A 13,758-nucleotide genomic window follows, 5' to 3' on the forward strand; every position below is an offset into this window, starting at 1 on the left:
GCCGCCGTGGTCTGTTGCTTCGCGGCTGCTGGGGACTGAGGGCAGGGGTTTGATTGTTGTATTCATATAGGACAATAAACATAATATAGGACAATAAACATAACCAATTCTAACTATAAAAATGTATTGTGGAAATTGTTTTGAACAGCCTGTTCAATGAAATGGGCACATAATATGTAGATTCCACATTAAGTACACTAAGCATTTCAACTATGTAATGACAATGTAAATTGCGTTCACTCGCCCTTCTTGTGCTAGCACTCTGATCGCTTGCATTTCTTGAACGATTTGGAGGACGTCCTTTAAAGCAGATAAGGGAAGATGCCCCAGTGTATACCACATATTTTACCGCCTTTTGACCAGGGGCCACTGTGTTGATGCCAGTGGACTGATTGAGAACGATCAGTTGGCACATTGCAATGAAGCAAGAATTAAAGCCACTATATGTACTTAAGGTATTGTCACGTTTTATGTCATCTGTCATCTGCTTATTATACCATTCAAGACACCACGCTAAGTTACCAAGCGTTAGTCCGATATTGCTGCATTTATTGGCACACTGTCACCTTGTAATCACATTTTCTGCTAAGAACTCCAGGTAGGGCCCCGCAGGGGCGTCTGCGTCAGCAGGCGTTTGGTGTGTTGCGACACCACGTACCCGAGCACACGAGGGTTGGACCCTCCCGCGTGTAGCCGTGCGCGGCTTAGCCGTGTCCGGGGAAAAGGGGATCCTGGGGGTTGAGCCAATGCCGGGTGTTTGGACCTTTACGGCCCCTCGGCGGCGGCAACACACCCCTTTGGCCTCGGCTTCACGTAGACGGCACCCCCGGACTGACCCACCCGGGGGAAATCGGTAGTTGCCGTTTCCTGTCTCTCTCTCCTTCGACCCTTCGTCTTTCTCTCACTTTCCAGCTTTCCTGTCTTCTTCTCACTTCTGAATTTCTGATCCTTCTGGCAGCTAGGGTTAACCTTGTGTGAAATAACCAAGCTTGGTTGTATCATATTTGGTTATAGTGGTTGTGTACAGCTGGCGATGGCAGGCCTCGTTTATTTACAAGGCCTGTCACGTCCCCTTGTTGGGCTCCATGGTGGGTGGCTGACACCACTGCCGAAATTACTCCAATTTTTATGGCTTCTTCTTTCCCCAGGCTTCCTGATCGCCCTCTCACAAAAAGAGGGCGCACCGAAGAAAGTTTCAACTTCTTTAATAAGCCCACTGAAATTTTTCCACGTTTCCACGTGATTCACAGCGAAACCCCCGACAAGACCGTAAGAACTGTATCACCTTTCGTTGTCGCGAAATGCCTAACTGAGACCCTAGGTGCAGGATACAAAGTCACGAAAATGGCCAGTGGTGACATTCTCCTTGAAGTCCGTGATAAAGCTCAGCATGAAAATCTGCAAAAGCTCACCTCGCTTGGCGACACCCAAATCTCTCTAAGTCCTCATCGTTCATTGAATAGTACACGAGGGGTAGTATCAGATCAGGACCTGCTGGAACTGACTGAGACAGAGCTCCTAGAAGGCTGGAAAGACCAACACGTTACGAATGTACAGCGAATTAAGATCCGGCGTGACGACAAAGAAATTCCGACAAAACACCTCATACTTACCTTTTGTACGAGCACACTGCCTGAACAAATCGAAACCGGCTACATGAAAATAAATGTAAGACCATACATTCCAAACCCCCGACGCTGTTTTAAGTGCCAAAGATTCGGTCACGGCTCTCAGAGCTGCAGGGGCCGTACCACCTGTGCAAAGTGCGCATCACATGAGCACCCTGCAGATAACTGCAATGATCCACCCCACTGTGCAAATTGTGACGGTGAACACCCGGCATACTCTCGCTCTTGTCCCTTATGGAAGAAAGAAAAAGAAATTATCACGCTCAAAGTAAAAGAAAATATTTCCTTCAAAGAAGCTAGAAAACGCCTCTCGTTTGTGGGGCCTTCTTTCTCCGACGTGGCACGGCAGGGGGCAGTGCCACAACGGTTCTCGGCGGCCGTTAGGACCACGCAAAGTGGACCGACGGTAGCGCCACTCGCCCCCACTGCGGGATCAGCTAGTGCTGTTCCGCAACCCAGCAAGAGCCAGCAGTCCACCGGACCTGCGGGCTCCATGACTTCTAGGGCCTCTGTTCGCACAGAGAAGCCCGAAACACCCGCGAACGTACACCGCGAGCGGGCATCCAGCGCCTCTATGGAGGCGATGGATACATCAAGTGTATCGGCGTCTCGGACGCCGAAGGATCGGCGAAGCTCTCAGGAGCTGCCCAAAAAAGGCAAATCCCGCATCACAGGGCCTGGCAAGGTTCCTGTGGGATAACATAGTTTTCCTCTCCTGAACACACATCACCATACACTTTCACTATGGATACACAAATATTATATTGGAATGTCAGGGGTCTTCTTCACAATCTAGATGATGTCAAGGAACTCCTACATAAACATAACCCAAAGGTGCTGTGTGTTCAAGAGACTCATCTGAAAAGCACACAAACAAACTTTCTTGGTAACTACGCCATCTTCAGAAAAGACCGTGACGAGGCTAACGCGTCGTGCGGTGGCGTAGCAATTGTCGTAGACAAGTCTATAGCTTGTCATCATGTAGCCCTACAGACACCCCTCGAAGCAGTATCAGTGCGAGGAGTTCTTTTTAATAAGTTGGTTACTGTTTGCTCCATTTACATACCCCCAAACTATCACCTTCACAAAACAGACTTCTACAACCTTATAAATCAGCTTCCGGAACCCTACATACTCGTTGGTGATTTTAATGCCCACAACACCCTGTGGGGAGATTCCCGTTGTGACGCGAGAGGTCGGCTGATAGAACATTTTCTTTTGACATCCGGTGCATCCCTATTTAATAAGAAGGAGCCGACTTATTACAGTGTGCATCACAACACATACTCATCTATAGACTTAGCAATTGGCACTGCTAGTCTTCTGTCTGACCTGAAATGGAATGTCATCAAGAATCCTTTTGGAAGTGATCACTTCCCAGTCACTCTAAACTTAACAACACAGTATGATTCTCCACCGCATGTCCCTCGATGGAAATTAGCCTCAGCCGATTGGAAAAGTTTTCAAGAATGTACTTATTTACCGTGGGACTTTTTAGAATACTATACTATAGATGATGCCGTATCATATTTTACTCATTTTATTATCGACGCAGCGCATAAGTGTATACCACAAACAAATGGTCTTTCATCCAAAAGACGTGTCCCGTGGTGGAACGAAGATTGCAAAGAAGCGCGAAAGAGGCAGAATAGGGCATGGGGCAGGCTTCGTCGATCACCAAATGCGGAGAATCTAATTGAATTCAAGAAGGCAAAATCACAGGGCAGGAGAACACGACGACGTGCTAAGCGAGAAAGCTGGGAAAGGTACATATGTAGGATAAATTCGTACAAGGATGAGGGTAAGGTATGGAACAGGGTGAACAGATTAAAGGGCAGGGAAACACAACCGCTTCCTTTAGTAAACGCTCAAGGCGACACCATGAAAGATCAGGCAGACCTCCTGGGTAAGCATTTTGAAAATATTTCTAGTGCATCACACTATGCGCCAACTTTCCTAAAGTTCAAGGAACGCATAGAGCGAGAGCGCCTTGAACGAAAATGCGCAGCAGATGAACCTTATAACCGTCCGTTTAGTCTCGCTGAACTGAAGGCTGCTCTCAGTTCCTGCGGCAACTCAGCACCAGGTGGTGACCGCATAATGTATGCAATGATAAAGAATATGCATCCAGAAACATTGAACACACTTCTGTCTCTTTACAACACCATGTGGCTATCTGGGCATATTCCATCCTCATGGAAAGAAGCGATTGTCATCCCAATTCATAAGCAAGGCAAAGACCCCGCATTAGCCAGTAGTTACAGACCAATAGCACTAACGAGCTGCATGTGTAAATTATATGAAAAAATGGTTAATCGGCGTCTAATCTATTTCCTGGAAAGCAACCGTCTACTTGATCCCCTTCAATGTGGTTTCAGGGAGGGTAGGTCAACAATAGACCACCTTGTTCGCATTGAGGCAAATATTAGAGAGGCTTATATACACAAACAATTTTTTCTTTCTGTATTTCTGGACTTGGAGAAAGCCTATGACACAACATGGCGATTCGGAATCCTCCGAGACCTATCTGCGATGGGCGTACGCGGCAATATGCTAAATATGATAGAAAACTACTTGACTAACCGCACATTCCGTGTTAGAGTGGGCAATGCCCTGTCCAGGCTATTCACTCAAAAGACTGGTGTGCCACAAGGGGGCGTGCTTAGTTGCACCCTCTTCATTGTGAAAATGAACTCCATCCGCGAAGTCATTCCATCCTCAATTTTTTATTCAATATATGTAGACGATGTACAACTAGGATTTAGGTCTTGTAACCTTGCTGTCTGCGAGCGCCAAGTCCAGCTCGGACTGAACAAGGTTTCAAAATGGGCAAACGAAAATGGCTTCAAGCTAAACCCCTCCAAAAGCTCCTGTGTACTTTTTTCTAGAAAGAGAGGCTTGATACAAGATCCTGATATTATGCTGCATGGACAACACATACCACTCAACACTGAACATAAATTTTTAGGCATAATACTCGACTCAAAACTAACCTTCATTTCTCATATCAAGTATTTGAAAGCTAAATGCCTTAAAACAATGAACATCCTGAAAATACTGTCACATACAACATGGGGAAGCGACAGGAAATGCCTCATGAACCTCTACAGGAGCCTTGTACGATCGCGCTTAGACTACGGTGCCGTTGTGTATCACTCAGCTACACCCAGTGCTCTCAAGATGCTGGACCCTGTGCATCATCTTGGTATCCGCCTCGCCACCGGTGCCTTTAGGACGAGTCCGATTCAAAGCCTCTATGTCGAATCGAATGAATGGTCGCTCGATCTGCAGCGGTCATATTCTACATTTAATTATTTTCTGAAAGTACATGCTAATGAACACCATCCTTGTTATCCCACCATAAACGATATGACCTCTGCAACACTCTTTCACAACAAACCTACAGCCAGAGAGCCATTCTCGATCCGTGTGACAAAGCTGAGCGAGGAGATGGATGTTCATATTCGTGAAAATAGACTAATGGCTTCTGCCAAGCCGTTTCCACCGTGGTTGTGGCGAACCATTGACTGTGACACGTCATTTGTGGAGGTAACGAAGCACGCTCCAGAGGCGCACATTCATATGCATTTTCTGGAATTACAATTTAAATACCCTTGTCCAGAGTATTACACAGATGCGTCTAAATCACATGCTGGCGTGTCATATGCAGCCGTCGGCCCATCCTTTTCCGAGTCCGATGTTCTGCACCCTCAAACAAGCATCTTCACAGCCGAGGCGTATGCAGTATGGTCGGCTGCAAAACACATCAAACAGTTAAAACTACGTAAGGCGGTCATATACACAGACTCATTAAGTGTTGTGAAAACATTGATGTCATGCTTCAACCACAGAAATCCAATAATTGCAGATCTTTTCTCTCTCCTGTGTACTATTTATGCCTCTGGCCAACATGTAACGATATGCTGGGTGCCTGGACACAGAGGTATTGAAGGTAACGTCCTGGCAGACCGAATTGCTACCTCCTTAGACACAAAAGCTTGCAACATGTCCGCAGCCGTTCCCTTCTCAGACCTAAAGCCATACTTACGGAAACAACTCAGAACCTACTGGCAGCATAAATGGGACTCGGAAACCCTTAATAAACTCCACATAGTTAAGCCACATTTAGGATACTGGCCATCACTGACCAAGTCCAGACGAAGTGATGTCCTATTCTGTCGTCTCAGAATAGGGCACACTTACGGTACACATAGCTTTTTGTTAAGTGGCGGTGAGCGTCCAATGTGTAGTAGATGTGGGGAGACACTCAGTGTTCAGCATGTCTTCCTAGAATGCCGCGAAACACAAGCCGAAAGGAAAAAGCACTTCCCTTTAGCATACAGTCAGTGTATACCACTTCACCTGGCACTGTTTCTAGGCAGAGAACCGCTATTTCACATGCAATCTACCTTAGCCTTTTTAAACGACGTTGACACGCTCCACGTTTTCTGTGCAAGAAATTCGTAACACGGCCTCTTGCGAGAGGCCACGGTTGCGATGTGAACCTTTGTTATAGCACATGCCTCCAGGCCCTTGTACTCAAGGGACCAGCTGAGGCTGTTGTGCTATTTGTCAACAACAATCACTTGTCCATTTTTATTCATGTAACGCTATTACACCATTGTTGAACATCCTATACTTACAGCATACCCCACTTCAGCCATTCTCATATTTTTATTCCTTGTGTATTTTATGCAACTTATAGCTCTCAGTTTTAGGCCTCTCTACAGCCACGTCACACCAACTTCATCGGACTCATGATTTCATTGCAAACTCATTAACACGGACATGGCGCTCTTTGGCCATAACTGGCCCTTGCGCCATTAAAAACCACATATCATCATCATCCAGGTAGGGACCAATATGTGAAATTAATCATGCAGACATTAATTCCGCAATGCAAGGCTAAAATTGCTGTGCAAATAACCCATATTGCTGCAAACAGCTCTCCACATGCCAGTTACGAGCACTCGCGTGAGGTCTCGATTTAGCTGGACTTTTTGCATTAGTTCAGAAAAGTGTCGTGCCAGTGCAGCGCCAGTTCTTGAAGTGTGAGTGTAGCGCGACACTAGCGCTTTCGGTGCAGCGGTCAAATCGAGGACAAAAGTGCAGACACCTTGGCAGCAGGTATTTATTCCTGCGTCAAGAAATAAAATGCTCAGTTGTTAGTGCACCTACGTGGTTGTCTCGTGTCTCCTTCCTTCGGCCGTTGTTTTATTTGGCGCCTTCGTTGTAAGCGTAGAGGCCTTCGTCTGCTGCGACTTGGCGGCTGTGGCTTTTCTTTTGTTGGTGTGTGCCGCGAGCGTAAACGTGCGCGCAATGGCATTTTTGGTCCTGTGGAAAGAACTTATATATTAGTACCTGGAAATTAGTTCAACTTCGGCATCATTTTCAGAAAGCATGGCCAAGCACGGTTTCCACACCTTTCTGAATCAGATATGGCACAACGTTTCAAACGATGGACCGATGTGGTTTCGCGTAAACTTAACGTCGAAGTGGCGGTAAGCTCGTGAAAATGAATACGAACGACTGTGACCTGTGGGAAAATCCCGGCCTTCAGTGCACTTAGCAGCAGCTGAAACCGGAAAGCGCCCTTAACAAGATGCTGCGTACACATCCTGAAAAAAAAAAAAACTGGCGTCCGTGCTGCGTTACTAATAACAGGCGCCGTCGATGCCGTCTACCAACACCCGCATGGCCACGGAACCGCATGTGTCGTCTGCTATCAAGAGCCTTGCACTACGTGCACGAGAAAGTACTTGCGGAGAGTCTAGTGCCAAAGTGTACATGAACTCATGCAGCACGACGTCAAATCCAGTGCTGAAGTGCAGGTGGCGCTAGCTGCACTGGCAAATCGAGTGCTAGAGTGCTGCACCCCCTGAACTAGTGCAGAAAGTGCAGCCAAATCGAGGAGACCTGTGAGGTACCCTTCCAAGCGCCTCATCGCTAAAACCCTTAGGCATTACTCATCGCATCACCATCAGAAGAGCGCCAGCAACGGCATGCGGATGGCGAGACAGCGCGTGTCTCTCGTGCACGCGCACACGGCAGCGTTCGAGTCCCCTCCGTCCAATGAGAAGTCACGGCGTGGCTCCTGGTCTCCGGGGCGCGTGAAAGTGTGTTCGGTGTGGAGACGCGGTTCACTGTCGATAGGCTCCTGTTCACTCTGCTTGAAAATTGCGTGAAAGTGCCTTAGCCTTGAGTTTCCGGGCACAAGTACGCCCACAATAAACCAGTTTGTTTAGTGTGCTTCACTGAAGAGTGCTACATTTCTGGTGGAGGTGCAGGGTATGATTGGAAGTCCCTTGTTCGTAAGAGAGCGGAGCACCGACCCTCAGCGATTGGAATCCAGAGAACTGACCCCAGTACACTAGCGCACAAGCCGCCGCCTCCGAGGAGACCCTCCCGAGTTAGGAGTAGTAAAGGCAAAGCGCAGAAGACCAGGACTCAAGAAGAACACAAAGGACAGGACCTTCTTGAGTCCTGGTCTTCTGGGCCTTGCCTTTCCTACTTCAAGCATGAACCAACTAGCCCAAGCAAGAGTTTTACCCGAGTTAGGACTGCTTCCTGTTGCTGCAGCAGTGCAGGCAACAGTTACCAGCGACGGTGCAACTATGACCAGCCCGGTGGCATCGTCTCAGCTCATCGTGTACCGAGCACGCACGCCCGAGTCCTTCCACGGCGATACGTTCGAAGATGTGGAAGACTAGCGAGAACACTTCGAGCGAGTCGCAGATTTCAACGGCTGGGACGAGGCACGGAAGCTTCGCAACGTGTACTTCGCGTTAGAAGACTCAGCGAGGACATGGTACGTTAATCATGAAGCGGCGCTACCTTCATGGGAAGAATTTCGGCAACAGTTGCTTGCCACGTATGCCAGCACCAATGGGCGAGAGCAGGCAGAGCACTCTCTCCAAGCCAGAAACCAGCGCACAAACGAGAGCGCTCGTAACTGACATGTGGAGAGCTCGATCTCTGCGGCATTGCATGACAATATTACATGAACTCTAAGCAGCAAATAATGTGCACTTTTACCCATCAACTTACTTAATGAACTGACATGTCTAAACGCCTAAGGAGAGGTTCCTCCGTTTGACATACGCTTGGAAAATTTGTTGCACAAGGACCAAGAACAGCACATGTCCTGTTGCGCGAAGTGCACGAACAGCGCACAGATCGAAAAAACCGCGCGAGCGCTTCCAAAACTCCGTGCGTTGTTAGATACGGGACGTTTTCCTGAGCCTACTTCGAGTTCACCAGACCACATCGAATCGCGTCACAGCTAATTAAGGAGCGCAGAAGCACATCTACCCCGTTCCCGAGGCGCGGCACGTGCAAACAAGTTGGCGTCCCCCACCTCGTGCGCCGCAGGTGGAGCTATTCCCTGCTTGACTCTTCCCGAAAGTGTAGTGGGAGCCTGGCACGGTTCCAGGTAACGTAGGGCCCAAGCAAAGCTGCTTTGTAGCACTGAAACGTCGCCCCCATCCGCCTTTGTGACGGCGCTTGCAAGTCAGAATGGCAATACCGCAAAGAGAAGTAAGCGCTGGGACAATTGGTGCCCAAGGAGCGACACTGTGCGCTGGGTGTGACAATCGCACGGGCGCCTACCATTGGCCGAAAATGACGACACCTGAGCGGGCTCGCCGATTGGCCGAAAATGGCGTCACCTGAGCGGGCTCGCCGATTGGCCGAACGTGACGTGTCTTCGATACACTGAAGGGCTTAAAAGCCAGAGACCGGGAGCAGCAAGGGAGCATTCCTTCATTCATCTCTTTCGAGCTTCTTGCCACGGGCCGCATCGTCCGAGTTGCTGCCGGCCCGAAATGACTGTTAATTTCTTTGTATTCTCACTGTAAATAATGTAAATAAACCTCAATTTTTCATCTCAAAGTCCTCCTCAACCTCGGCCAACTCCCGCACCCAACTTCAAGGTCACAATATCTGGGGGACAGCATTTGGGATCGCCTCCAAATCCAACAGCGATGGCAGACACACGAACTCGGCGTGTGCTGGCCGAGTTCGAGGCCGCGCAGCGTGGAGATCAGCACCAGTCACAAACAGCAAAAAATAGTGACTACTTTGAGTAACAGGATATTTTACGCCAAGGGGATTCACGACTCACGAATGCAGTATCGACTTGTGAGTTACACATAGTATATGCGGTATCCGATCGCGAACTACAAAACAACAACAAAGCTAGAAGCAGCGAAATATATTGCTAGCATACCGAGGCGCCGAAGAAAATCGAATTCGGCCCCCTCATATCGGACATATGCAAAATTCCTCTTAAGACTATAAAATACCAGTCACATGAAAAAAAAGGGGCCAAAACACAATCGAAGAAGCTGAATCGCAAGCGATAACAGCACGGTGTGGTTCATGCAATATTCTACGAGTGCGCTGTAGCCCAAGCAAGGAAATTGGAAGGGCACTTCACCTCATCTCTCGCACTACCGTACTTGTAATGAACATTAACAAAGAGGCCGTTTGTCAGTTCTCTTGTCTGCAACATTGAAATACAAACACTGAAATACCGCAGTGACGGCTGTCTAGAGGATATAGGCGTGCGCAGACACTGCAATTCCCGCCTTTCTTCGCATCCTGCAAAACTTGCTAGTTTCACGCATGACGGCCGATCCCGATGCCAGGCACCTAAAAGCTACATTTCGTCTCTAACTTTCATCTCAATACTGCTCCTAACGCCCTAATTACGACGTCACTGAAAAGGCGCCTCACATAACCATAGCGACAGACAATGAGCTTGAAAGCAAATCGGTGCCCCCCACTCGGCGCTCTCGAATGAAAAACTCAGCTGTTCTCCAAATTAAAATCATACAAACAAATCGCTGCACACGCAGTGCCAAGTAAGACAACAAAGCAAAATACTTGCTTGACAAAGGACAGCGCAACCGAAAGCAGTGAGAAACACACGACTGCCCAAACGCGCACAATTGCGGAACTATGCAGAGCCCGCTTTCACACGGCAGCCACGGCAGCCTTGGTCACAGCTCAGCGGCTCTCCAAATTAAAATCGTGCAAACAAATCGCTGCGCACGCAGTGCCAAGTAAGAAAACAAAGCACAATACTTGCTTGACAAAGGACAGTACAACAGAAAACAGTAAGAAACGCACGACTGTCTAAACGCGCACGATTGCGGAACTATGCACAGCCCGGTTTCACACGGCAGCCGCGGCCACAAAACACCTGCCTTGGCCACATGCTTGGTCATGTGGCCGATGTGACAACGGTATAGTATCGCCACCTTGCCTAAGGTTGGATTGTGTTAAGCGTACGCTATATATACGCTAAACTAAAGCTGTCGCTGTTGAAGCGTTGCGGTGTGAGCGCTTAGTGTGCACGTCGGCGTGTCGTGCGCGTTGTGCGTTGCTGTGTATCGACTGTGAATCATGTCGCGCAGTCAGACGCCGCCCTCTCTTCCGTTGTTCTTTCGCAAGCTGGCTCGCTTGCTCAATATGCCGCACCGACTCAAGCCAGAGCAGTGAGCTAGCCGTTCCCGTTGTACATTTCGCAGGCCTTTCATGTCGGACCCCGTCAGTGCCGCACCATTGTGGTTAGACGATCGGCGCGTCTGACTATGCGCCCAAACGTGCCGAGACCATACCGTTGAGTCCCATGAATATTAAAGCGAATAGCTTACTGCCTCCGGCTGTTTTTATGCTGTTTAAGAGGTCAGTGGTCGGTCGTAAGTACTGTTGATGTGCAAGGAACACGTTCGTTTGTTCTTTTGCTCTCTCGGCAACTATATTTCGCCCGCTCTCTCTCGTTCTTTCGTTCGCTCGCTCGTTCGGGCTATTCGCTTGTACTGACATTCATCGACGGTGGTTTCTGCACATTGTTTTTGTATACGTTGTGCTCACAGTAGAATTCACCGCAACACTTTCTGCAGAGCACCGTTCCTATAGTAACGGATGTACCGATGTATTCCCTCAGTGCCATCGAACGTGATGTTCGCTCTTTAACTCGATCAATTTATTCATGCGTAATATAGAAAAAGCTTTATAGATACACCGCATGAAAATGCTTACAAAATGGAACAGGGGAAAAGTTGACATGCCATCGGTAACATACATCTCATTGTGTAAGAAACTGTGAAAACAAAACGCGTAAAAAGTAAACAAACCAATTAGGACGGGTACTGCTATCAGTGTATAGCAGCTATTTGAATTTTTCTGCGTATCCTTCAGTGCCTACGTGCGATGGCAAGTGGTTCAATTCGACGATAGTTCGCGGTATGAATGAATTTGCAAAACGATGAAAGTGACGTATTGGTCGTTTCACATTTACACTAGTGGTCATGAAAAAAAATTACTGCAGGGGACTGAAAGAAATCATCAGAAAGAATTGAATGATGATAAAGTTTATGAAAAAGCGAAAGCTATTGAAGTAGAGGATGCGCTGTCAGAATCAGCACTAACACCCGCATGGTCTACTGACTGGCAGCGCTCCTCCGAAGTCGATGTGGCGCCGTTGTCCGCGTCATAAAGAGCGGCTTCAATGTTACTGCACGCGCGCACCATATCTTCGTGGCGTGTTGCGGTGTCAACTTCAGTGCAATGGTTCGTCTCCTCTGACGTGAGGTTAACACCACAAAAGGCTTCTTTTCCCTAGCCGAACTCATGCTTATGCAGGGCGAATACAGTAGCAATTGACAGGGCCAGTGCCGCTTGATAAATGAAGAATTCTCCCGCCAAGAACGGCGCCGTCGAAAACCCATTACACTAACTGAACAGTGTAAGGATTGGGGGCTCAATCCCATCGCTCGTAATCAGTTGTCAAGATTGGAGTCGGGCATGAATTAGAAGGTAGCTGGCCCATGCCGTCGTCCAACTTATCCACGTTGAGGACGTTTTTGAAGGGAAGGACTGCTTCTCATCGAGAACGAGGAATATGGGTTTATTTACAGTATCTATATAAGGACGTTGCAGTTCATCAGTCTAGCATGACTGCGAGAGAAAGTACACTGAGCGGCCGCACAAGAGCGGTTTATAAACACTCGCTCCCCCCCTCGATCCCAAGGTGAGGGAAACGTTCGACCAGTCATCGTAAACAAGTCGCCTCTCTGCGCGAGGGATTACACACACACACTCACACACACACTTCTTTGCGCGAGGTTCACGGTCCTCAACCGACGCCAGACGGACTTCGTAGAACTCGGGGCTTACTTCAGGAAAGGCGCCTTTTATTCCCCGAGATGACCCCCTCCAGCGGAGCCGGCATGCCCATTGTCTTGCGTCTTGAACGGCGCGTGGGAAGGGCCGCGAACTACGTTCCCTCGGGGACTCCCCCGCTCGCGGCAGACCGGGTAGGCGGTGTCGTGTTCCGGCACAAAGCCTTCTTCGTCGAACTCATTTTGGCTCCAGCGACGGAGAGTCGAGGACGCGCGCATTGTTCTCCACACACAGTCGACTTAGTGACACCGTGGCTAGAGGTTTGTGGTGGCGTTCCAAGAAATTTGACGCCGCTGTCGCAACTAGCTGGCAAAACTTGCACCTCAGCTGGGCCGTTCTTAACAACAGATACGGCGAGTCTTATGAAAACGTTTTCGAAACATATTCACCCCTCGTTTTTAAGCTATCCTGCTTGCGACGTTTTTAATGGGTCGAGTTTGGTCAAAAATCTGTTTGAGACGTTGAATCCATTAATACGACGTTTTGAAGACTTTGCGTGATATGTATACGTTGGTTATTACACGGTCATATTAGGCGAGCCAGTCTTCCACGTCGTGGTTGTCTATTTGGCTAAATATAGCAGGATTGCGCTGCCGGATGACGCCAGGACAGACGACGGCCATGGGTACGGGAGCAGCAGCCTGGGACGGCCTTGGATCATCCACTTTAATAGCTGATGCTAGCGTCCGACAGCGGAGTTCCCGGATGTGGGAGGGAAACCCAGCGCCTCCACCAAATACAATGGGGGTGTTTGCCTAGCAGCATTTAATTGTCGTAGCTTTGCAGCGGTAGGCCGAAACAAGTCAGTTGATGGTTGATTGCTTGCTTGCTCCTCACTTGTGGCGCTTACCCACAACGGGGGATTGGCCAAGAAGCCGGCGGTTAAAGGTTAAAGGGAAGGGGAGACAGCAAAAGCTAAACGGGAAAGTAAATCAGGGTG

At 48.6% G+C, this 13,758-nt stretch overlaps 1 protein-coding gene across 2 annotated transcripts in view; it reads right to left on the reverse strand.

Annotated features, from left to right (window-relative positions):
• The window catches only part of LOC142589701 (uncharacterized), a 118,305-nt gene extending 107,605 nt beyond the window's left edge, over positions 1-10,700 (reverse strand). The window contains exons 1-2 of one of the 2 annotated variants that reach the window (XR_012829916.1): positions 10,519-10,695; positions 6,807-6,962 (exon numbers count right to left, since the gene is read on the reverse strand). The gene's annotated coding sequence lies outside the window, so the exon portion shown is untranslated. Of the gene's footprint in view, positions 1-6,806; positions 6,963-10,518 lie in introns of both variants that reach the window. The other variant, XM_075701252.1, reaches the window with a different exon arrangement.
• Between the last annotated feature and the right edge of the window lie 3,058 nt (positions 10,701-13,758).

This window comes from Dermacentor variabilis, chromosome 1 (genome assembly GCF_050947875.1).
Source record: "Dermacentor variabilis isolate Ectoservices chromosome 1, ASM5094787v1, whole genome shotgun sequence".
NCBI lineage: Eukaryota > Metazoa > Arthropoda > Arachnida > Ixodida > Ixodidae > Dermacentor > Dermacentor variabilis.